The sequence below is a fragment of the Meriones unguiculatus genome, chromosome 8 (assembly GCF_030254825.1).
Source record: "Meriones unguiculatus strain TT.TT164.6M chromosome 8, Bangor_MerUng_6.1, whole genome shotgun sequence".
In the NCBI taxonomy this organism is placed as follows: Eukaryota; Metazoa; Chordata; class Mammalia; order Rodentia; family Muridae; genus Meriones; species Meriones unguiculatus.
Window position 1 is genome coordinate 16573896 of NC_083356.1, and position 26346 is coordinate 16600241.

General features: G+C 49.8%; 1 long non-coding RNA gene across 1 annotated transcript in view; it reads right to left on the bottom strand.

The window, feature by feature from the left end:
• Nucleotides 1–2532: 2532 nt before the first annotated feature.
• Nucleotides 2533–26346, bottom strand: part of LOC132655778 (uncharacterized) — a 32070-nt gene continuing 8256 nt past the window's right edge. Inside the window, exon 3 of the long non-coding RNA XR_009593614.1 lies at nucleotides 2533–4224. This is a non-coding gene — a long non-coding RNA (uncharacterized LOC132655778). The remainder of the gene's footprint in view (nucleotides 4225–26346) is intronic.

The following is a 26346-nucleotide window of genomic DNA, read 5'->3' on the forward strand; positions in this document are numbered from 1 at the left end:
AACCAAATACTGACACCTCTTCCTCTAGAAGAGCAGGAAGGCTTCTTTTTGTTTGTTTTGGTGTTTTGAGACAGGTTCTCTCTATAGAGCCCTGGCTGTTCTGGAACTCACAATGTATACAAGGTTGGCCTTGAACACATAGAGGTCCACCTACCTCTGCCTTCTGAAAACGCTAGGATTAAAGGCGTGTGCCACCATGCACAGCAAGCAAGCTCTCAAACCTGCTGAGCCATCCATCTAGTGCTGGGAATCTTGCTTGGGGGGGGGGTTGATTTTAACTTTGAAATAATATCACAACGATCAAATCTGCTCTTAGAGGGCAATTCAGCTTCTTCATCAAGTATAGTGAGTGAACACAAATCTGCCTCCCAGATCGAGGTGGCCTCCTCCTCAAGGATCTGACTGGGTCCCCAAGACACTGAGAAGCCTGACTTTTAATACGAGCCTATTCATATGCAATCTTGGGAGTGTACAAGAGCCTGAGCTGCAAATGACATATTTCCTTGTCCTGTAATACTTTCTTTCTAATCTATTTTTTCTTTGTTTTCTGGTTTTGGTGTTTTGAGGGTTTTTTGTTTGTTTGTTTGTTTGTTTGGTTTGGTTTGGTTTCGAGATAGGGTTTCTCTGTGTATCCCTGGCTCTCCTGGAACTCAATCTGCAGACCAGACTGGCCTCAGACTCACAGAGATCCACCTACCTCTGCCTCCCTAGTACTGAGATTAAAGGCATGTGCCACCACTACCTGGCCAGGCAATGCTTTCAAGTTTATGAAAGTCTGGCATCCTTCTCTCCATACCCTTGTTTGAGGACCTGCTGAGGGGTGTGGGGTACTGAGGGCAGGTGGACTGCTGGGACCCAAGGAGCCAGAACTTCAGTTCACACTTTGGTTCCCACCGAGCCACCCAACCCCACAGTCCCTACAGCATCTGGGCTCCCAGGTGCCCAAGGGACATCTGTAGGCTAGGGCTGACCTCTAGACAGCTGGGGACCTGGCCAACATTGGTAGTAGTAGTTAACCAGTGATCTCTGCAGTATCGGGGTACCTGGCTATAGGCTTGCTGGCCCAGGGCAGAACTCTGGGAGGCTGTGGATTGGGGACTCCTCACATGCACAGTACATACCAGGCTATTCTCTAGGCAAGTACTTATTTCAGGTAAAGGGGGATGGCGCTGAGAGGTAGGCTACCCAAGTGGTCCCAGGGGCAGAACCCGGAGAGCAGGCCCTCCAGGGTCCACTCCATCTCCCCTTAGACCCCCTGTAAACACAGCACTGGCCATACCCACTTACACCCTGGCTGACCTCAGGCCGCATAACGGGGACGACTGTTCGACTTTTCAGGCTACAGGGAAGCAGCTCAGGTCGTTCCTGCAATCTAAAACAATGCCCACTGCCCTCCTGCAGCAGGGTGAAGCCCTGGTGGAGTGTGGTGCCTCTGGGCAGCTCAGTCTAGGAAGGCTAACACCTCCCCCTAACACCCTTCATCCCCAAAGGGGCCATGTGCAACAAAAACATCCAGCAGAGAGGCTGAGTGCATCATCTTTTTTTTTCCCCTTTTAAGAGCCCTGGCTGTAGCCCTGAGGAAGGAAACGGTCTCAGCGGAGCATTCCAGGCCTAACTCTGCAGCTTTTCTTTGTGCGAGGCTGGGCTGCATGGGCTGGGGCCCAGACTGCACCCCAGGGCGGCCCCAAAGGCTGCCCCAGCTGCTCCCTCCAGCTTCAGCCGCTAACCCCACCCCAGACCCCGGCCTGGGCCAGGCAGAGGGCGGAGCACTTTACCAGGTCAGCCGGAGCCCGGGGCGATGCGCCTGGGAGGAACACAGGGTCAAGTTCACAGCCACCGCCAGGACTGTCCGAGTCCCTAGAAGCAGGCTCTGCCGTAATCCGTAATCCGAGTCACGACCTCCGGGGCAGCCCCGGGTGCCAACACCCCTCTCTCTAAGCCTCACCTTAACTTCGCGCACAGCAGCTGAACTCGAAGTTTCCGGGCTTCGCGGAGGCTGGGCTGGGTTTCAGTAGCGACGTCTGAGCTTGGCAACAAAGACAGAAAGCAGACCGGCCTGGAGACAGGATAAAGAATGACAGCAACAAGGACAGGGGCCGCTTAGAAAGCCCTAGAACTTGAAATGATACCCGAGAGCTTTTTGTTTTGTCTTTTCCCTAAGAGGAAAATAAGAAGGGCCCAGACCCCAGTCTGGACGTGGGTGAGGGTGGGGCAGGAAGGATTTGTTCTTTTCTTCCATAAAAGTGGGTGTTGGCGGCTGGTCTCTGATAAGTGGGTATCTTCATTTCAGTTCTTTCTGAAAGAGTCAGTCCACACAGATCTCAGAGAAGCGCTCAGCCACTGGAGCATGCGATGATACTGTTTATCTACCTGGAAACGTCTATGGCATGGCACTGGGGCTAGGGACACAGGGGGTGGAGCCAGGGGCTAGCTGAGAATGCGTGGCAACCATTCTGAGAGCCCACAAACCCTTTGGCCTCCACAGGTTGACAGTGTGTCCCCAGCCCCCCCCCCCCCAGGTTTCACGGGCGGGAGGGCGGGTGCCGCTGGAGATCCTCTATTATGAGTGTGGCATATGACACTTGCCACTGTTTTCAAAGTAACCAACAGAATCCACAATCCCTGGGACAGTCAGCGGCAACCACCCTAGCTAGGTGGCCATTTCAGGAGGATTCGGACTAAATCACACTCCTGTTGAAGGGGGAAAGCCTATACCGGCTTTCCCCACTGCATCCTTACCAGGAACTCCGCTTGGTATTTTCAATTTCCTTTCTCTTTCTTTTATTTAGTTTTTAATTCATAATCATTACCTAACATAATCATAATCATAACCTAACATTGCAAGGAAATGTTAAGAATCGGAGGGGAACGAGGAAAATGTGGAACCTAGAGGATTTCAGTGAGAGCAGATGCTACAGGGTGCAGAGGGCAGGTAGGGTGGGGACGCTTTTCCACTACAGAAGGAACAGTCTGAGGAGATGCTGGATAGGCACAAGAATCAGAGTCGTCTACAGTCAGCAATGGCGGTCTTCTTGCTGCTCCTGCTGTTCCAGGTCCCCAGGTGCTCCACAGCTTCCACGAGGCTCACATCTTCTTTGAACTTCCTGGGGCCCACACGGTTGCCATCCGGCCACTCAGTCCTTGCAGATGAAGAAGAACTGGGGACTGTTTGTGTCTGGCTCAGTGTTTGCCATGGACAAGGTGCCGGGACCTGAAGGCTTCAAGATGAAGTTCTCACCCTCAAACGTTTCCCTGTAGATGAACCTGTCACCAGTGCCATCACAGCGTATGACGCTTCAGCCTGGCCCATGGATCCAGGCAGGAGGAGCCCTTGTGTCCCAATCCTTCCTCTCCAGTGCTAAGACCATGAATGTTTTTTGCCGCCTTTGGAACGTTGCTGGCTGATAGCTTGAGGGGGACACAGCCCACGGTTCACCATCAGCCGTGATGTGAAACTGACCCTGGCTGCAGCAGGGGGCGACGGGAACAGCCGTGCCTGCAAACCTACTTTGTATTTTCAATGCACCCAAGACGTTGTTTTCCTGGAGCGTGGCCTCCTTTGCCTCCGCACTTCTTGTCACTGGCGTTTGTCCAGTGACAGCTCAGTTTGTCCCGAAGGAGCTGGGTGTGGGGTTCACGCCTGTAATCCCAGCACTCCAGAGTCAACAGCTGAAAAGTTGTGAATTCGAGGCAGTCTGGGCTGCATGGTGAGAAACCGTCAAAACCAAAGGGGGCTGGAGAATTAAAGGGGGAAAAGCCTCTATTGTTCTCCAGAAGGACCCATGTTTGGTTCTCAGCAGTCACAGTAGGTAGCTCAGAACTGCCTATAAAACTCCAGCTCCAGGGAACATGACATCCTCTTCTGGCCTTGTCAGGCACCTGCACACACACACACACACACACACACACACACACACACACACTTAAAAACAAATCCTGAGATTTGGGCATGATGTCCCATACCTTTAATCTAGCTCTCAGGGGGCAGAAACAGGTGTATCTCTGAGTTTGAGGACAGCCTGGTCTACCAGCCAAAAAGATAAAAATCTTGAGACTGGACTGATGGCTCAGTGGCATTGGCTGCTGCTCTTCCAGAGGTCCTGAGTTTGATTCTTAGTACGCACATGGGGGGCGTACAACTGTCTGTAACTCCAGTTCCTGGGTATCCAACACCGTCTTCTGGCCTTCATGGACGCTGTACATACACACTCGGCACAGACATACCTGCAAGGCAAAATCCCTATGCATATAAAAATATATAAATAAATCTTCAATTTTTTTTCCAAAAAAAAAAAAAAAAAAAAGAAAGAAAGAAAGGAAGAACATGGAAGAGGGAAGAAGCCCTGGGTTTGATTCCCTGGCACTGCAAAAACCAAGAGTGGTGGTACATGCCTATAAGCCCATCCCTTGGGAGGTGGAAACAGGACAATCCAGAGTCATTCTTGGTTATATACTCAGTTCAGGTCAGCTTGGGCTAGATAGATCCTGTCAAGAAAGAAAGAAAGAAGGAAGGAAGGAAGGAAGGAAGGAAGGAAGGAAGGAAGGAAGGAAGGAAGGAAGGAAAAGAAAATAGGGTCGGGGAGAGACCACAAAGATGGAAAATAAAATCAGATTATTTATCCAGGGCTGGCTCGAGCAGGCGAGCAGCATCCTCAGTCCCCCAGGGCCACGGGCACAAACGGAACCCCGTACTTGTCAGTTGTCACCTGCCTGGAAAACTGACTCATGTTTGAGCCCAGAGCTGCGTTTTCATCTCGTTCTGGGCTCCGAGAACTGAGCAAGCAATCCTGAGTGTAGCTGTAGGCGAACAATGCTACGAGGCAGGTGTCTCTCACTGGGGTTTCTGCTACTGAACTCTGTCTACGGGAATAATTTCAAATCCTGGGTGTCTGAAAACAAAACAAAAAAAAACCAAAACCATTTTAGTGTGTGTCTTAAGGAGGGAGAAGCTGTGGTGACAATGGTGAGCTATAAGGACCAAGGCCATCGGGTCCATTCCTGGCCCTCCTGTGTGGGTGTTGTGCTCCGGCTCAGGGTCTCTAGTTCTCTTGGAAGGGATGACAGTTTCTGGCTGCAGCTCTTCTTAGGAACCAGTGTGGTTGGCAGTAGATCAGTATGCAATAGGCACTTGGTGAATAACCTGTACTCTTGACTCTCATGGTTATGATTTGAAAACAGGACCCGTGGACAGTTTCATTCCTTTTATTTCTAACACGTCTCACTATGTAACCTGAGCTAGCCTAGATCTTGTGGTCCTCCTGACTCAGACTGAGTGCTGGGAATATAGACACGTGCTCCTATGCTCAACTTCATGATGTTTACTGAAAGTGTATTTGTCTTCTCTTTCTGTCGCCCACACACGCACACACGCACACACTAGCCACCCAGAGTCTTACTATAGAGTTCTGGCTATCCTGCAACTCTCCATGTAAAAATCATTCTGACCTCAGATACAACAATCCTCCACTTTGTAAACCAGGCTGGCCTCGAACTCACAGCAAGCCTGCCTGCCTCTGCCTCTGCCTCCCTGAGTGCTGGGATTACAGACAATCTCTACCACACCCGGCTCTCATCCCTTATTGTTAAATGAAAGGATCAGTCTGGGACCCCTACGGGGTAGTTAAGCAGATGAAGGTTCTTGCTGCCAAGTGAAGCCCGAGGCTCTGGGCTTGATCCCTGGAACCTACATGGTGTGTCGAGAAAACAGACTCCTACGAAAGTTCCTCTGACCTCTGCACACACATTATGTGACATGACTGGAACTATACATATACTCATAATAAATAATTAAGTTAATTAATTAATTTAAACACACACCAATGAGAGACTAACTCGGTGGGTTTGTTTACTGTTGAGTATGAGGACCTGAGCTCAAATCCTCAACAATGGAATCCTATCACCCCTATGGGAATGAAGATGGGGAGGGAGGGAGGAAAAAAAAGAGAGAGGGAGAAAGAGAGAGAGCGCACACAAAACACAACAGGACCTCACTGGATACTCTGAGCAGAGTCAATGACCTCCCTTACACCCTGGGGATGCCTAGCTGACCACAGCAGGGTTGCCTTCACACCAGGCACAAACATGGCCCCCATAGCCGGCTGTTCTCCAGGACCAGACACTGTGACATTTGCTGCTGATTCAAAGCTTTGCATCACACTGAGTCCTTAACCTTCTGTGCCTCAGCTTTCCCATTTGAGACTTGGTTAAAATAAATTATTTTTAACAGTTTCAGGCTCTTATTTAGACCCACAGGCTGCTGCAGAATCTGCTCCATCCATCAGGGAGAGGAGAAAAAAAAAACAACAAAAAACAGAGACACCCGGTATCTCTCTGAGCACCCCTGTGAGACCAGTAGGCAGGAGAGAGGGGTGGTGAATACTGGGCCCAGCAGCTTTCAATAAAGGCAGAGGTCTGTTTCCCAGAGAAGATCACAGTCAACTTCAAAGCCTAGCCACAGAGCCCACAAGAATCCAGACCCTAAACCCACAGCACCTTAATGACCTGCTGGGTCCAGAGACTCATGGGAACTGAAATTATAAGAACTGGAAGCCCAGACAAGGGGATAAATTCACCAAGTGCTGGCTAAGGTCCTCTGGGCAAGTTACTCCTTATCTAAAGCTTCGGTCGCCTCAAACAATAGCCTTAAATGTTCAGGTTCGCAAGCGGGATGTTCAGTGACTGACACAGGCTCTCCACACCTGTGTCAGAACTACGCCCCACCAGCCCTTGATGAATTGGGGTGACCACCGAGATCCAAACCCAAGACCCCATGCTGGGCAGGGCAATACAGAAGGCAATTGTTCCCTGAGAGGTGCACCTAGCCTCAGGCCAGCCCTCCAAGCAGAAAGGTCTAGAGAGCTTTCTTGGTTCCCCTTGCCCACAGAGCCCTTCAGAGGGACCGGCACAGAAACAGAGCCAAGGGCAGAGGGTTGGGTGTTCCAGACCAAAGCCATTTGCCTTGCAATGCCCCACCTCCCTGGGCATTACCCTTTCATGGAGTTGGGGTGTTTTCTGAGTCACCTCTGGGAGCCCAGTTCCACCTCCCAGACCTGCTATAGTTGGGGGTGGTGAGGGAAAGGAGATATGCTTGATTTTATTTAATTTGTTTATAAATTTAAAAAAGTGTTCATTAAGGAACATCTGGATATTTAGAAAAAGCATAAAAAAAGGAAACAGAAATTACTCACAAGGTAATTACTGGGTACATTCTGTTCAAAGTCCTTCTGGGATAGTTCAAACAGTATGTGTGTGAATGCAAGATTACATATGTGTATGTACATACAACTAGGTAGCATGGTAAGTTACACATGTGCACATGTAGTTAGATCATGGCATAGATTATTTTAAAATCTTGTTTATATGTTGTAGAATTTTATGGCAATATTATCTTTATGGTATTTGAACACATAAAAGATAAATAACTCTAAAATCAGCATTATTAAGCAGATATGTGATTCAGTTAGTAGAATGCTTGCTAAACATGCATAAAGCCCTGGGTCTAACACCTAGCACCACGCACACAGGAGTGATGGCACAAGTATGTTATCCCAGCACCTGGCAGGTGCAGGCAGGAGGATTGACAGTTCAAGGTCCTCCTCCGCAACATAGCAGGTTGGAGGCCAGCATGGGATATGGGGGACCCTGTCTCAGCAGAAAATAAAGCAAATGTAGTCTAGCGTTGTGCACTTGGGAGTTCTGGTATAGCACCGTGTCATCATCGCCTGCCCCAGGAGAGAACATTTCTGTAGCCACATACTTAATGTTCTCTGGATCCTCTTGTCAGGAGGTGACGGCTCTCAGGCCCCAGATTCACATGTCTGAAGCCTGTCACTGCAGTGTTCTTACGGAAATGAACCACAGAGTGTGAACTCTTGCTTGGCACCCTTGACACTCGCCTCTGTCCGGTTTACCATGGAACGTTGTTTTTCATTAGCAACATTGTGATATGACATTGCACGCTGACTGGAGGTTATCTGTTTTGTCTACTTATGGACCACTGGGTTGTTTCTGATGTTTTATTTACTTATTTTAGCTGCTGTGAACAGAACTTTGAAAATCTTTTTAAGCTTAAAAGTGAGTTGCATCACCCATAAGCTTGGGTTTAGCTTACTGAGGGCTGGAGGGAGGCACGGGTGAACCAGAAGCTTTGGAGTCAAGACCGGCTGGGAGAAAACCCAGCTTCAAAAATCTCAAAAGCCCACCCTCGACAGGACAGATGCCTCCTTTCACAGATATGCTAGTCAGAAATGCTCCGAAATTTTCCTACCAGGACAAAATTCTATGAAAGTCACCAGTTTAGACTTCTGCGCTACTCCGCCCTTCCTGAGAGGCAGAAGGAGTGCTGGCTTCATGGTTTCAGCACCGCCTGGCCCTGGACAGGAGGCCTGGACTTAACTACTGCAAAACCGCTCAAAAGACTCAGCATCCCACCCCCACCCCCAAATCCAGTCTCCCCATGAGGACACAGATGTATCTTCTGGGGACTTCCTAAAGGGTGATGAATCAGTGAGATGGCTGCTTCTAAAGAAATGTATCACAGCTGACAGGGCTGGCAGAGCCCAGGCAAGGATGGAGACCAGAAGGTGCTCATCAGAGAATTCTCCCTGCTGTGTCTACATCAGTGGCTGTCAACCTTCCTAAAGCTTCGACCGCCTCATACAGTACCTCAAGTTGTGGTGACTCCCAGGCATAGAATTATTTTGGTGCTACTTCTTAACTGTAACTTTGCTACTCTTAGGAATGGCAAGGTGAATTCCGATTTGCAGGATATCTGAGATGCTACCCTCAAAGGGGCAGCAACCCACAGGCTGAGAGCTGCTGATCGGGCCTAGAGTGTCTTGGGTTCCTCCACACATTCCTGGAGTGCGTAAGAAGAACTCAGCATTAAAACCGGGACCAAGTTTTGTCTTGCTCCTGAATTAATTAGCTCTTTGTTACAGGTCCGGCAGAGCTCCCGTGTGTCTTTATTTTAAATATCTGTTTTTATTATTTATTATGTCTATGTGTGTATGAGTGTGCTTGTGTATGTGCATGTGCATTCAGATGCCTGTGGAATCAGCAGAGGGTGTTAGATCCCCTGGAGCTGGAGTCACAGGGAGTTGTGAGAGGCTGGATTTGGGCGCAGGGAACTGAACTCAGGTCCTCTGGAAAAACAAGTGCTCATAACTGCTAAGCCATCTCTCCAGACTCCCTTCATCTTTTAAAAATAACATTTTATATTTATACCTTGAAAAATTCATACAAGTATACAATTTATTTTGCTCCTATATTATTGAATCCCAAACAACCAAATGTTATAAAAAAAATGAAAATCCCAGCGGTTCCATTTTACCAATAAAGACTCAGGAGCCAGATGCTGGGGTGAAAACCTGCTAGCTCAGAGAGGCAGAAAAAGGACCCAGCTGACCTTCCTACTCAGCTCAGGTCCGGATGGAAAAAACCCAAAAGGCTCACTAGTTCAACTGTCAACCCAGGAGCAAAAGGCAAAAAAACAAACAAAAAAAAAAAAAACCAAAAAAAAAAAAAAAACCTGGCCGAAGGCTTGCTAGCTCAAAGCCCAAAAAGCCAGGGATCTGAGGAGCTGAAGCCTAAGCGAAAACAAGAGCTTGAGCTAAAAGCTCTTTCTTCTTCTCCACACTGTCTCCAATACCCCTCAACTCAAAGTTCCTCCTACTCTTTAATCCCTATCAACTGGTTTCTTGCTTTGCCTCTTGACCTAGGCTTAACTTTATTGAATCCTTCGTACAGAAAGCTCTTGGATCAAAGGTGTGCACTAGGGCTGGGTGAATAATCACCTGTTTACAATAAAAAGTTCTTGCATTAAAGGTGTGTGATAGGGCTCAACCACACCAAACAAGAAAGAGGGTTTTGCAGTTCACAATTTTGGCATTCAAAATGGGATCAAATATCCTGCAACAAAATGTGGTTATCCACATTTAACAGATGAGAAAACCAGCGCTCAAAGAAGTTAAGAAACTAGAGCTGGGGAGATGCCTCAGGCAGTAAATTGTTTGCTGTGTGAACGTGAGAGCCTGGGCTTGATCCCTAGAACATATATAAAGAAGCTGGACATCATGGTAGTGCTGCAATCCCAGCACTGGGGAACCGGGGACTGGAGGTTCCTTTGCTGGCCAGCCAGCTTAGCCAAATCTCCAAGTTCAAGGTTTGACGAGAGACTGTGCCTCAAAAAACAAAGTGTAGGGGCAGGAGAGACAGCTCTGTGCTTTAGAGCACTGGCTGCTAAAGGTGCAGTTTCTGGCACCCACACAATGGCTCACAACCACCTGTAACTCCAGTTCTAGAAAACCTGATGGCCATTTTAGATATCTGTGGGCACCAGGCATGCACACAGTATACATATATACATACATACACACACACATACATACATACAGGCAAAATGCTTATACAAATAAAATAAAAATTTTAACTCTGGAAAATAAAAACAAAAACAACAATAAAAGCCTGAGTGATTGAGGAAGATACTGATATCGATCTTCACATACTCACATGCATGAATACCCACACTTGTGACCCACAGAAACACATATACACATACAGAAAGAGAGAACTAAGAGGTGACGTGAAGGCTTAGCAGTTACAAGCGCATAGTTCTTTTCCAGAAGACCCAAGTTTGCTTCTCAACACCCCAATCAGGTAGCTCACAACTGTCTGTAACTCTAGCTCTGGGGGACCTAACATTTCTGGTCAGCTTGGGAACCTGTACTCTCATGTGCACACCCACATGCTGACACACACACACACACACACACTTCTTAAAAATAATACAAATCTTTAACAAGAAAGGGAGAAATAAAGAATGGAAGAAAGGACTGGAGAGAAAGAGAGAGAGAGAGAGAGAGTAGAGGGCTTGTCCGAGATCTCAGAGTAGTCTGAACTCCCAGGGAACCTGTTCCGTACAGATTTGCAGCCAACACCTCTTCTGAACCAGAGAAGTCTCTCTGCATGTGTGGCTAGCAGGCCCTGAGGGACACCTACTCGCCCTAAACTAGCTATAAACATAGTTCCCTTCTGTGGTCACCGCCAGCTCTACCCTGTTCATCGATATTTCATTCCTAGCTGAAGGTGCCTGATGTCCTCAGCCCCACCTGTTCACCAAGATCATCAAAAGCAGATGCTCCTTAACGATGGCTAAACCAGAACCCAGAACGATTTCCTTTTCCTTTTTTTTTTAAGAAGATTTAATTTTTGTATATGTGTGCTCTATCTGCATTTACATCTGCCAGAAGAGGGAATCAGTTCACATTATAGATGGTTGTGAGCGCACCATGTGGTCACCGGGAATTCATGACCTTTGGAAAACAGTGCTCTTAACTGCTGAGCCATCTCTCCAGCCTCCCCCCCAGAACGATTTTCTGACAGAGAAGTGGTCTAGACCACCTGCCAAGTCCTGTCCAACTCCAAGAGGCCTTCTTCCTGGGGCCTCACCCTAGATTCATCCTTTTCATAAAAGGGGGCCACTGGTCTCTTAGTTGAGACAGTCCCTAGTCCCAGAATCTCTGTGCTTGGAGATATTGGACTGAAGCATGTCTCTAAAACCAAGAACCAACTCTTGGAAACCATGTGTTCTCTGTTTACAGAGGTGCCTGTCCAGTTTCCACACTTCATTTTTTAATACGGAGAAGAAGGAGAAGAGAAAAAAAAAAAAAAAAAACCACTGTACAGTTGCCTCTCTGAGGCACACTTCAGTCTACAAAATCTGAACTGTTGCAGACAAGCTAGGCAGAGCCTCAAGCCTAAAGCCAGGCATCCAGTGTACCTGCTGCTGCCAACACCCAGCACATTAGATCGGAGAAGACACCATGGCATCAATAATATACCTCAGGACATCCCAGGAAGAGCAGTAAGTGCAGATTGGAGATGCCTCCTCATGGCACCACAAGGCTGGTTTCTTCACAACTATGTATGAGAACCCTGGGGTGGTCTCTCTCATACACATTGTCTGAGTGGCTTGGCAGGCCTGGTGCCACAAACTAGATGCTTGGAAATCACCTACTTTTCCATGTCCTGTCCTCAAAGGCTTCATAGAGGCCATCTCACCCAACCCACACCCAACTCCCGGACAACGAGAGACAGTGCATAGATGGTGCACAGCCTACAGCGTTTCATTTTGAGGTTCATCTGGCAATGACGGCGGGCAGACGTGACAGGCATCAGCAGAAACAGTACTTGGGACTTTGAATTTGACCTTTCCCCTGCTTGTGATAATGCGATAGAAACACCCTTTCTTAACGCCGGCCGTCAGCAGGGGAAACCACATGCTCCTGTGTGCTGTGTTGATAAGCCAGGACATTTAGTAGATTAGGCGACCCCATGATGTCTTCAAGCCACAATGGGTGTGAGCCACCGCTAAGGAACATCTGCTTTTGATGATCTTGGTGACAGGTGGGGGTGGGGACATGAGGCACCTCCAGGGTGCTGGAAGAAGGAGGCTCTTCGAGCTAGGGATGAAATAGCTACGAAAGGCGCAGAGAGAGCTAGCGGTGGTCGTAGAGGTGAACTATGTTTACAGGCTCCAGTTGGGCACAACGGTTTTTCAGAGCAGAGATTCAGAAGCAGGGTGTGGCTCCCACCCAAGCAGGGCTCCAGATCTCAGTGGAGGGACGGTGCGGGCCACAGCTGCTAGGAGCATCCAATAGTACACGCAGGCCTTCCTGGGAAGTGACTGTCAACAAACAGCTGCTCTCATTCCCGGTCCTGCAGACCTCCGAGAGGGCTCACACTGAGGGACTAGCCTCTACTCCGTATTTTTTGGACCTGGGCAGAGTGAGGCAGCAGGGCCGCCTTGCTCCCAGTTAAGCGCGAGGCTAGAGGGCAAAGTAGGAGGGGCTTCGTGCTCCGGGTGCCACAACCCTGCCGCCATCACAGTGCCCTGGCCTACCCTCCCTAGGGACCTAGAAGGCCTCGCGCTCACACCTTGGAGGGGCACAGAGAGAGCAAAAAAAAAAGAGGAAGATGTGCGCCCACCGCTAGGACGTCCCCAGGACATACCCTCCTAGCTTCACGCCCCACCCCGGAAACCGACTCGCGGTAGGCATGGGGCGGGGCCTCTAGAGCCCGAGGGCGTGACTTCTATACCTGCACCGGAAATGAAGTCCAAGGCGCGGCTGGTCCAGCAGCAGCGGCTCGCAACTGAGGGGCGGGACTATGCTTGGAGGCGGGGCCTCTGCATAGCTGGAGGTGGAGCAACTAGGCCACCATCTCCGATTTCCGGGGATGCGAGCGGTGCGAGCCTGCCCCGGATCGGCCTCCTGTGAATGCAAATCCACGGGCTGGGCAGGGGGCGACGCCTGCGTGGACGGGGCAGAGACTAGGGGTGTAGCGGGACCTGGCAGGCGGGGCGAGAGGCGGGGCCCCGGCCTCGAATGAGTTTGCGCAGTCTCGCGACCTGGCTGCAGCAGGCGGGAACCCAGCGGGGTCATACATGTCGTCACTGTGCACTGTTGACCTTGGGGCTGGCTTTCTCTTGAATCAGATTTTCATTTAAGTTAGAGTTTTCTCTGTTGAGAGCTTTTCTATCCTTCCTCTTTGAAACCAGACCAAACCGCCAGAGAGTTGGAATTTGTAAACCTTGGCGAGGGTGAAGAAAACGGGAAACCTCCCTGAGCTCCGCACTCCAAGCACCTCGGGAGATTTGTTATTCGAGGCTGTGTACACGGTATAGAGATTCTTGAGTGATTGGAATAACACTTATAGATAATTTAAAAATACCCAGTTCTTGGTCTGGGTATTTTAGACCAAGCTCTGTGGACAGAATGCTTTCCTAGCATATGTGAAACGTTGGGCTCCATCCTGGTACCTAACATAGACAAAACAACTTGGTAAATTTTCAGCGAAAGGGAATACACGTTACTGATGAAAATTTAGAAAGTTGAGAATTTTAAAACTTGACCATTAAGCCAGGCGGTGGTGGCACACGCCTCTAATTCCGACAGGCAGGAGTAGAGGCAAGTGGATCTGAGTTCAAGGCCAGCTTGATTTACACAGAGTTTCAGGATAGCAAGGGCTACGTGGAGAAACCTTGTCTTGAAAAACAAAAGAAAATTTCAAAAAACAAACAAACAAAAAAAAAACCAAAAACCTGATCATTTAAGATCATCAGTTTTAACATTTTTGACAAGTTTCTGTTTTTACAATTCTATGTATATTTGAAACAAAAATGGGGTCACACTGTAAGTAATGCTTCGCCCTTTGTCTCTTAGTGGCTGGTGTTGCTGTGAGGGTCCCACTGCTTCCCTGCTTGTGGGCACACACAGCCCTAGATGAGAGAACCCCTTTGTTATTGGGCTTTGGGTTTGCCAGTTTCATCTCTTCCTTTCCTCATGCCTGTGCCATGCCTAGGAGTGGAATGTTACTTGTCAAAGTTGCAAATACTAGGCCTTCTTATTTCTATCCTTTTAAGATGAATTTTCTACATTTAAAAGATAACAAATGTTTCAACAAGGGATAAGTTACTTGTAGCCCAAAATAGATATCTTGTGTCCAGATTATATAAAGAACTAAAACTCAACAATGAAATACCTAATTTAGTTATAGGCAAAGGATTTGAATTTTTCCAAAAGACTATGTAGCTGTCTAAGACCCACACAGCCAACAAGATACTCATTGTGGCCAATCAAGGGTGGGTGGGGGGGAGAATAAAACAAAATCACAAAACAACACTTCACACTAAGGTAGCAAGTAGAAGAATTATAAAGAAGTGTTGAGGTTTTTAAAATATTAGGAACAATTTGAAAAATTGGAGAAGGTTAAAGAGTGTTGGCAAATATGTGGAGAATCTGGAACCTTTTCATGTTGCTAGTAGGAATGCGAAATGACATAGCTGCAATGGGAAACCTTATGGCAGTGCCTGGGAAGTTAGAGCCACCATCTGACCCAGCAGTCCTGCCTGTCAGGGACATTTGAGAGACTGCTGTGCGCCCCTGTTCAGAGAAGATGAAGGGTAGAAAGAGAAACAGCCCCAAAGGGTCACGCGTGGGTGAGAGGGCAAAGCTGATACATAAATGCTTACAAAGGGATATTATCAGGCTTAGAAAGGAATGACGTTCTCCCATCAGCTACAATAGAACTGAACCCTGAAAACGTGCTGCTAGGTGAAGAGAGCCAGACACAAAGCATCCGGTCATGAGATCCGTTCAGCAGGAGAATGGGGTTACTAGGGTCTGGGGCCAGAGGAGGTGTGGAGTTCTTACAAGAACAGATCACGGTTTCAGCGTGGGAGAATGAGAAGATGTGGGAATGAATGGTGACGACTGCAAAGCAGGTGAGTGTGTAATGCTGTGGAAACAGCGCATGAAAAAAAAAAGAAGGAAGGAAGGAAGGAAGGAAGGAAGGGGAAGGAAGGAAGGAAAGGAAGGAAGGAAGGAAGGAAGGAAGGAAGGAAGGAAGGAAGAAAGAAAGAAAGAAAGAAAGAAAGAAAGAAAGAAAGAAAGAGAGAGAGAGAGAAAGAAAGGGGCATGGGGTCACACACTTATAATCCCAGCACTTAGGGAGTCAGAGACAGGCAGATCTCTGTGAGTTCCGGGCCAGCCTGATCTACAAAGGAAGTCCAGGACAGCCAAGGCTACACAGAGAACCCTGTCTCCAGTGAGGGGGAAAAGCTTATTAATATTCATGAGGAAGTCAGAGGACAACTTTCAGGAGTGTCTCCTTCCACCCTACTGAGGCAGGGCCTCTCATTTCTGCTGCACAGTATACCCCAGGAAAGCTGGCCAGGTACTTGTGGGTGATTCTCCTGTTTCTGACTCCTATCTCACAGTAGGGCTGCTGAAATTTGACATATGCCACAGTATCAGGCTTTTTATGTAGGTTCTAGGGCATCAAACTCAAGTTATCAAGCTTGTATGGCAATCACCTTAACTCCTGAGCCATTAGCCAGCCTCTGTAATGATACTGTTACAAATATTTTAACACCCACTAAAGACTTTTTTTTTTGGTGTGTGTGTGTGTGTGTGTGTGTGTGTGTGTGTGTGTGTGTTTATGTATATGTGGGGGCCAGAGGCAGATTTTAAGTGCGTTTCTCAGTTATTCTCTGCCTTATTATTTTTCCCACCTTATTTTTCGAGACAGGGTCTCTCATTGAAGCTGGAGCTCGACTTTCAGCTTAGGCTGTCTGATCAGTAAGCCCCAGGAATCCTCCTGTCTCTGTCTCCATGGCACTAGATTATATGCTGAACCATGGGGGAAGATAGGGTCTCTTTCTCAGATGCTAATCCCTGTATATGAATCTCAGACCCATTGACTTGCCTCTCCAGGGGTCTGGGAATGGCTTCATTCAGCCTTCTCTGTATTAATCTCCAAGCAGTAAAGGGAAGCACCCTTTGGAAAAGCAAGAAATTATTGGTGATCTTTATCTGAACTTGATCTTTTCTGTCTGACCGGCCAACACATAAACACACACACACACACACACAAAGACAAACACACACACACACATTTTCTTCTCTAAACACCATATGCACTCATTGCTGACAATTTTGCAAACATGGAAACATGAACAAAATAACAAAAAGAACCTCGTGCTGGAGAAGACCATTGTCAAGACCGCCCTCTCTATTCATGACACACACTCAAACCAGTGTGACCATATGTCATGTTGTATTATCTTTGCCTCTACAAACAAGCAATTAAAAAAAAATCCGTGTTTCAGTGTTTATGCGGCACATTTTAATGACTTCGTGACATCCATCGCTGGATGTGCCTTCTGTACTTTCTGTACCTAATTCTTCACTGTTGGCTGTGTGGGTGATTGACACACGGGCTGCAGTGAGCATTCTGCATGTCTCTCATGCTGCCCATGAAGTGCCCCTAGAGTATTTGTAACATCATAGAGAACCAGCCCTTTTGAAGCTCTTGAGTGCATCACTGGCTAGTGCCCAGGAAGCATGAACATTGTTTCAATGACACAGCAAGTGACAGCAGATATTGTTCTGTTTTTTAAAAAAAAATATGTGTATGGGCATTTTGCCTGTATGTACGCCTATGCACTGCATGTGTGCCTGGTGTCCCATGGAGGTCAGAAGAAGGTATTGGATCCCCTGTAACTGGAATTACATAGGGTTGTGAGCTGCCTTCTGGAGAGAATAACTGGGAATCGAACCCTGCTACTCCGGAAGAGCAGCTGATGCTCTTAACAGCCTAGCCATTTCTCCAGCTCATTTTGGTTTTGAGACAGGGTCTTGCTGTGAAGCCTTGGTTGACCTGGAAATTGCTGTACGGACCAGTCTGGCCTTAAACTATGGCAATTCCCCTTACTCTGCCTCCTCGGTGCTGGGCTTCTGTGTCAGCTGAGCATGTGTGAAGCATCTTACTGTGGGGGAGCCTTGGAGGTAGGAACAGCATGTTGGTGGACACTCCTGCCTGAGGCTGTGGCCCACTGTGGACCCTTGCATGCCCAGCAATCCTGAAGACAGGTGGCCAGGGAGAATTGGGATTCTGAGCTTCAAAGGTCTTGGTTCCACTCCTAGCTGCCCCTAAGGCTACTGAACCTGTCACTGCCTATCCTAAAATCCTCTGGTTTTGAAGCAGGCTGATCTCTGCTTCTTTCTCTGGCCTCCTCATCAACGCCATTTTCCATTCTCCAGCAGCAACTCCTCCACTGCAGACACTCTGGTAGAGAGAACCACTGGCCTTTCCTCACTGCTCCTTTTAGAGATGCTCTTTCTTCCTGGGGATCAGAATCCCAGCTCTGCCTGAGAGTAACAATAGCAACTCGGGCTGTTCTTGTTAGCTGCTCCCTCAGCCATCATGTCTTGCAGGAAGCTTCCCAGGACAACGGGGATTGATCCCTCAGCCACTAGAAGCTACACGGACAATGCTGGCTCTTCCTGCCTTTGCCACAGCCTATCTTTGCACTGAGTCCCACTAGGCTGTGAATTACCTGAGAACAAGGAATGGCCTCAGTGCCCAGCATGGGCCTGCTATGGGTGCCCAGCTGTGGCCAGGAGCAGTGTGCTTAAGCAAGTGACTGACTATGAACAGGTAAATCAATACAGCTCACAAGCTAGTTCTGACCTCCCAATATTAAACTCTTAGTCATTCGGGTACAGCTTGATATTGGGATGCCATGGTGGTATTATGTACATGGGTATCAGCTGTCATTCCTCAGTCAGCATCCCCCACCCACACACACACACAGTGTCTCTCACTGACCTGGAACTCACCAAGTAGGCTAGGCTGGCTTGGCCACGAGGCCCCAGAGATTTGCTCAGTCTCCAATTCCCCAACATTGAGAATATAGGTAGACACTGCCACACCCAATGTTTTCGCTTATTTGAGACAGGTCTCATCATTATGTAGCCCAGGCTGGCCTGGAACTTGCTATGTAGACCAGGCTACTCTCAGACTCAGAGATCCACCCACCTCCGCCTGAATGCTGGGAGGATGAAGGGCATTCGCCACCATGCTTGGATAATGCCTGGCTTTTACGTAGGTTTTGGAGATAGAATTCACATACTTGTGCTTACAAGGCAAGAGCTTTACCGACTGACCTATGACCCCACCCCTCTGAGACTGTGTTTGTTACCCTGGTTTGGGGTGTGGCATGTCCTTTTCACAAAAAGAGACTGCCTTGCCTGTTACTTTTACTTTATGTGTTTCCCCGAGAATACTTGTTTCCAACAGTCAGAGGCCATCAGCTTTTGACAGGAGAGCTTCATGCTCATGAAGAACATGTGGGATACACACACACTCACACACACACATACACACACACACACACACTCACACACACACATACACACACACATGCACAATCACCTTGTAACATCCCGTGCAGACAGCCAGGTCACATGAATTCAAGCTTTGACTCTCCTGTTCTCACATATACCTTCCTTCTTAACAAGCCAGTGCCCTCTGCTGCCTTGTTCAGTCACATTGTCCAGTCATGGTCCCTCCTGGGTCATTCTCTGAGAATGGCCATATTGGAGGGCACAGTGGCTACAGGGGACGGTTGGAAGATTCCCTTGCTCTCCTGGGGATCTGGAAGCCAGTATACAAGGTAGGAAGAGGCCTCAGAAGGAACCACCCTCTGATGGGCACTTGTCACAAAGACACTATGGAGTCACTGCTTCCTGTCTAGAGTCTGTGATGGCTCCCTGTTGTCCTTGAGTTGAGAACCAAATTCTTTAGTACGGATGTGAAGCCTAGGCTAAGAGGAGGGAGGACAGATGGGAGCTGCTACCTTGGTGAGGGAAGGGTGGGTATCTAGAGGGCAGTGGTGGTTTGAATAAGGAAATTCCCCTCCCCCACAGTCTTGGGCATTTGAACACTGGGTGCCCATTGGTGGTGGTGTTTGGAGGAGGTTTGGGTGGTACAACCTAGATGGAAGATCCATGTCACTGGGAGAGAGCTTTCAGATTAATAGCCTCAAACTGCTTAAAGTTCTCTCCCTGACTCTCTGTCTCCCTGTCTCCCCTCCCCCTCCTTCTCTCTCTCTCTCTCTCTCTCTCTCTGCTTCCTGCCCACCACTGAGATGTGAAGTGTCCGCTTCCCGCTCTTACCACCATGCCCTGCTTCCCCACATGAGAGAGTCTTATCCTACTAGAACCTTCAGCCAAAATAAATTCTTCCTTTTGTAAGTTGCTTTTGGACATTTAAAAAATGGATTGAGTACCATGTCCAGGCTCCAGAATGTGCACTTCTCGGACCAGGTTGCAGGAAAAGGAGACACCATACCTAAGTCACATAGAGAGAGTGGAGTAGGATGCTGGGAAAGAACTTGATCCTGGATCTGACTGTAGGCCAGACATTCTGCCCCCCGAAGACCTGGGGCTGCCTAGCCTCTCCATGATGCCCTTTCTCACCAGCCCCACCTTGATCCTTTTTCCAGGGCCTAGGCCTGGGTCTGGCCCTGATTGTAGTATCAAGTCCGTGGACATCATCCCAGAGCATGGCGCCAGTGCTATCCCGCCCCCACCCCCCACCCCACTGGCTTCACATGAATGCACAGGAACAGGCACTGCAGACACTGCAGACATCACTGGCATCGTGTGGGTACCACCCACACATCCACACAGAGCTTCTGTTTCCCGGAACCTCCAGAGGCTCACGAGTGGGCAAGAGGGAACCCAGAGGCACCCTCCAGGAAGAGGCCCACTCTCACCCGCCCCCCAAAGGCTGTGAGTCTCTTTCCAAGTATTGGAAACACCTAATGTCATGGCCTGTCCCCATCTGCTACCACCCAGCATGACCAGCCCCGGCTGGCATTCACCCATCCAATTATGAAATCAGTAATTCTAACCTGAGTTCTGCTGAGCCCGAGGGAATCACAAGTTCCTGCCCCAGGGAGGAAGTGGGGAGGATACCAGAACGGTGAGGATGGTCGAACCACCCTGAGACCAGAGCCTCAGCAGGGGGTGTGAAGATGGTGGTGACCTAAAGGATCTGAGGCCACTCCCACCCCCAAACACTTGCTCAGCACAGTAGAACCTCAACCCAGCTCCACCTACAGCAAGCCTAGAATTTAGGGTCTCTATTCCTGGGTCTCTAGGCTGGAAGGCGCCTGCTGAGAGGCAGGCTAGATCCAGAAGTACTTCTGGAGACTGGAGGTCAAGCTGCCTCGTGGTTTAAGGGAAACTGAGGCTAAGATTCATCCCAGGCCCCATAGGAGTAATGGCGGGCCCTCTCTGCATCCTGGCCAGCCGCTCCCCCGCCCTGGGCCTGCTTTTCCCACGGGGCCGGGGCACTCCTGGCACAAGGCGTGGAGGAGGAGTGCGGTGGAGGGCATCTGGCAGCTAGAGGTGCGGGGGGCTCCTGGCAGCAGGGGGAGCCTGGGGGAGGGGGCCTGGCAGGGGACGCAAGGGGCTCCCGGCGGCAGGCCGCCCGCCCAGACACCGCTGCCAGGCTGATTAGCATGGGCGAGGGGCGCTGGCGCGGGGGCGCCGCCGGCCAAGCTGGCACGTCCCGCGCGGGCCCAGCTGGCCCGGCCGAGAGACACAAAGCGCCTCAGACGGCGGCGGCGCTCGGCCATTCACGCGCTGGGACGGCCGGGCGAGGGGTTCCCGCCGCTGGGGCGAAGAATAGCGCCTGGGCCAGGCGGGGCTTGGCCGCCCCGCGCTCCTGACCTTGAACCTTTGTGACTGGAGCGCATGCAAATCGCGGCGGGGCCGCGCCAAGCCCCGAGGGCGCTGCGCCTCCCGGGGTGTCCCGGGGAACAATGCTCCGCTGTCCCGGCGCGGTGCCGCGGGCTGGGAACGGCGCGGCCAGCGCGGCGCGGAATGCCGATGCCGACCTGCGCGGTGCCCGCGTGTGCGTGGCCGGCTGCGTGGGCTCAGGGCCGGCGCTCGAGCCCGGGAGGCGGCTCAGCCCCGCGCGCTGTCTCTCTGCGTGGAACCGTGAGCAGATCCAAAAGGTTTGAGACCAGGTCCTACTCGTGCCCTGCCCGCGATAGTTTAAATCCTCCGGTGATCGATAAGGAGATACAGACTGGGACCACAGAGACAGCTTTGCTAGTTAAGGCATTTGCCACCAAGCCTGGGGGCCTGAGTTTGATCCCCGGATAGACCCCTGGAAGTTGTTCGCCGACCTCCACATCCTTGAACCTTGGTGGGGTTCCGCACATGCTCTTCCTTTGGGGGCCTCCTCTCTCTTTGTATTCACCTCCTTGGTTTTGAGGCCCAGGTTAAGGTTCTGTTGGGCTGTGCCCCGCTCTACATAGAGTGATGGAGAGGTTCCCGTTACAGGAACCTTGTTAACATGCTCTTCCCAGTCCTTTAAGCCCGTGGAACAGAGGCCTTACCGAGAGATGCAGGTGCAGGAGTCGCGGCTCAGGAGCTTGGCGGGTTCCCTGGGGCTGCCAGGCTGCTCTTAGAGAAAGGGGGTCTTCGTGTGACTTCACCCGTGTGTGGACGTACGCGCTGGGCAGCTCTGCTCTACCATGCCCGGGGGCTGGGATAGGTGCAAGAGGTTGGCAGCTGTCCTCGAGCAGGCCTCAGTGTCCCCAGGTATTGTGAGGGGTTAGAAAGTCTGAAAACCCTAAGCTTTCTCCCCTCCTCCAGGGTATATATGGTTACTTTTCTATTGCTGTGATGAAACAGCATGAAGGAGGCAACTTATAAAGAAGAGTTTATTTGGGGCTAACGGTTTCAGAGAGTTAGAGTCCATGATGGTGGGTGAAGGTAAGGCAGCAGGCATAGCCAAGAGGTCACATCTCAAAACCACCATCAGGAGGCACAGAGCACACTGGGAAAGGGGAGAGCAAGGCCCGCCCGCAGTGACGCACTTCCTCCAACAAGGCCACACCTTCCAATCCTTCCCAAAGAGTTCCACCAACTAGGGACCAAGTATTCAAACATAGGAGCCTATGGGGACCATTCTCATACAAACTGCCACACAGGTTCTCACCCTTTGGCTCTAAATGGCCTGAGAATCTCTGGGTAGACCAGACTGCCCTTAAACTCACAGAGATCTGCCTGCGTCTGCCACCGAAGTGCTGGGATTAAAGGCGTGTATCTCTACACACGGCCCTACTAGCTTCCTTAGAGAGAAATGAAAATGAAGGTTTTGTCTCTCTACAGGACGAGACAGGGTCACCCATGTCATGCCACCCTGCTGGGGCCACTGTGTCATTCCTGTCGATGATTTGTTGAGGCATCCTTGGGGCCAGGATTTATGGAAAAACTCCCTAAGCTTTGCAAAGACCCCGTCGGTCCTCAGGGAGTTTCAGACTTTGTGAAGAGGCTGAAGGGGTAGAGAGGAATGGATGAAGACAGCTACTGTGCCCAGTGAGTGAAGAGACACAGTGCAGTGGGAGGGCGTAGCCAGCCATGGATGGTCCAGGAAGGTTTTCTGCGGAGTCATCACAGGACTCTGGCAAGACCCTGGCTTCCGTGCCCAGCAGTGCTCACAAGAGTCTGTAAGGCTAAGGACGTGACAAGGGAAGGGAAGAGGATGGGGGAGTGGCTGGCTTCCCTCAGAGACATGCATTCAACCTTGGCTTGTTTGTTTGTTTGTTTCTTTGTTTTTCAAGACAAAGTTGCTCTGTGTTCCCTTGGCTGTCCTGGAACTTACTCTGTAGACCAGGCTGGCCTCGAACTCACAGAAGTCCACCTGTCTCTGCCTCCCAAGTGCTGAGATTAAAGGCATATGCCACCACTGCCCAGCTGATTCTTGGCTTTTTCAATGGATGGTGGTGGCTCACCCTTTTTATCCCATGCAAAAGCAGGCAGATCTCTGAGTTCAAGGCTAGCCTGCTATGTAGAGTGAGTTCCAGGACAGCCAGGGCTACACAGAGAAACCTTGTTTTGAAAAACAAAACAATAGCAACAACAAAAGAGTATCAACTTTGAGGAACAGTTGGCCTCTTGAGAGATGGGCAGTGTGATTCCGAGTCCCAAAGCCAGAGGCCAGTGAGCCACATGGCAGTTTGCAATCTTGACTCTGTGTTCTTGTGACAACCAGCATAGCTGGTATTACAGGGCACATTCTGTGTAGGGGACTGCTAGGTACCTACTTAGTTCAAGTGCCAGGCTGAGTACCCACAGTAGACACAACCCCCAGGGAAGAGGAAGCCCCAGTGAGGTGTTTCCTCTCTAAACTGAAAAGCTTGGTTAGGGGGGTTGGTCTCTCAAGCCCTCAGTGTGCTGACAAGTCTGGTTGGTAACTGTGGGTTGGGGGTCACTTTTGAATTCTCGGGTCCTCTGTCATCTTAATAGAAGTGAAATTTGTAGCCCTAGAAGTCAATATAAGACAGTCGCTACAAGCCAGCCACTGAAGGCCTGAGATCAGGCTGTCATGGCAGCTACCCCAGCACTCCTTCGTCTCATGGCGCTTGAGTTTTCACAAGTCAGAACTGGACGAGCCCTCGGCATGGCAACTTCCAGTTCCCAGCACACAGAAGTGGCAACCGTGGCCCTGGCGGGTTGGTCTGAAGCCAGGACAGGCCAGCGTGAGAGGCAAGTCTCCCGCCTTCTAGGTCTTTCCACTACTTCACCAAATTCCTCAGAAATTAGCAATGGAAAAGCCATCCCACACTCTTGCTCTGGAGAGTCAATCTTTCCATCCTGGCAACTTGTGAGCACCTGGGGTGGGGTGGGGGGCAGGGAGGGGAGCCCTGCAGATCTGTGTTATGTCACCTGCGCCAGCTCCCGGGACTCTTTGAGGTGTGCTGATGTTGACATCATGGGCTGAGCCTGTGTGGAGTTGGTGGCTTGACTTCTCTCCTAGCTGCCAAACCATAGGGCTGGGTATCCAGCTCAGCTGCCATAAGGGCATTAAGGCCTTGGTACCTCTCCTACCCAGGAGAGAAGGGGGGGGATTATGGACACACATTTGCCCACAGCAACCTTTCCTTCTCGGGGAGGACTAAGAAACCAGCACAGTAGGTAATGGGCTGCACTCAGCCCTAGGCCAGCTGCCTCCCCACCCCAGCTTCAGCTTACTCCTCTGCAGACTCAGATATCAGCCCCTGGATAGTGACAAATCAGTAGGCAGCACAGGGGGAGGGTCTCGGATGGCACCAGGCATGCAGTAAGTGCCCAGCGAACGTGAGCAAGCCACGTGACACTCAGCCCTACGCCAGCCCCATCTCTCCCTTCCTTCTTCCTACTTACTGTGCTTCCTTCCGTTGGCTGTGCCACTCGCTGGGGACACTGACTCAAACTAGACAGATAGTGACCCTGGTACTTGCGATCTGGCATGGAGCAGCAGGGGCTGGTCCAAACAGTCCAGAGCCACTTGTCCAAAAGAGTGTTCCAAAAGAGTGATGACCCAGTTGCTCTTTTTTGCTGGCCCCAAAGTAGCTGCTGTTAGCTCATATGACCAGGGAAATTCATTTCACATCTTATCCCACTCATTTTTAATGGGGGAGGGGAAACTGGAATTGAGACTGGTAACGGTGTATTGTGTGTGCCGTTGGGTCACAGTACACTTGTAGAAGTCAGAAGACAACTTTTGAGAGTTGTCAGAGGCAGGGTCCCTCTCTTGTTTTCTCTCCCGCCATGCTACCCTCCTGACTGTCTGGCACTTGAGCTTCCAGTTTGCTGTACTGTCTCTCCTTCCCATCTTACCACGGGAGTGCTGGGGTTACAGATGTGTGCCACAACATCAGCCTTTTGCTTGGGTTCCAGGGATCAACCTCAGATCATCAGGCTTATGTGGCAAATGCTTTCCTGTTGAGACCTTCCCCTCTACCCTCATTTCACCATAATGTCAATCACCGTTACACTTAGGTGCTCCTATGTGGCTGGCTAATAGCTCTGCTACTGGACATCACAGCTACAGAGCCAAGACAATTCCTTCACACCACTGACGAACAATCATTTCCTGTCATTTCTTTCTAGGATGACACAAGCCTTAGACTTCTTTCTTTGAAAGCAGAGTTTGAGGTGCTGGAGAGATGACTTGGAGGTTAAGAGCACTGTCTGCTCTTCCAAAGGTCTCGAGTTCAATTCCCAGAAACCACATCATGGCTCAGACCCATCTACAATGAGATCTGGTTCCCTCTTCTGACCTACAGGTGTACATGCAGGCAGAACCTTGTATATGTAATAAAATCTTTTAAATTTAAAAAGAAAGAAAGCTGAGCTTGAGACAGAGATTGGCCCCTGGGCTTTTGGTCAGGGATGAGATTCCAGGAAAAACCAACTCAAGGATGTTTTCCTACCTCAGTGCCTGAATTACTGGTGACTTTGGTTAGTTTTCTCTTCTTTCTGACCAAAACACCCAGCAAGAAGCAACTTGGCAGGTTTGGGAGATGGCTCAGTCAGCAAAGCATTTGTCACACAAGCATGAGGACCTGAGTTCAAATCCCCAGAGCCCGAGTAAAAACTGGGTGGGGTGAGGGGGTGAAGGGATGGGGGTGGGGTGGAGAAAAGCCCAGAAGTTGGAAGCTTTCCCAGGGGACCCAAGACTGCTTCCCAACACCTGTGTCTGTCTGGAAGTTGATGGTAACTCCAGCTTCAGGGGACACCTTCTGGCCACTGTAGACAACTATACACACATACTCACATACGAAACAAACAAACTGCATTGGGTTGTGGTAGTTCATGCCTGTAATCCTAACACTGAAGAGACAGATATAGGAGGATCCTGGTGAGCAGCTAGCCGGTTAATTTAGCTAATCACTAAGCTACAGATTCAGTAGGAGACTCTTGTCTCAAAACAGTAGGTGGAGACAGACTGAAGCATACGGCTGATGTTAACATCTGGCCTTCACATGCATACACACACACACACACACACACACACACACACATATATATATATATATATATATATATATATATATATATATATACATACATGAACACATGTACACACATACTGACACTCGTACAGTCCCAGTCTGGGTGAGTCTAAGTCGTGAAGATTCATACCAGGACGGGATGC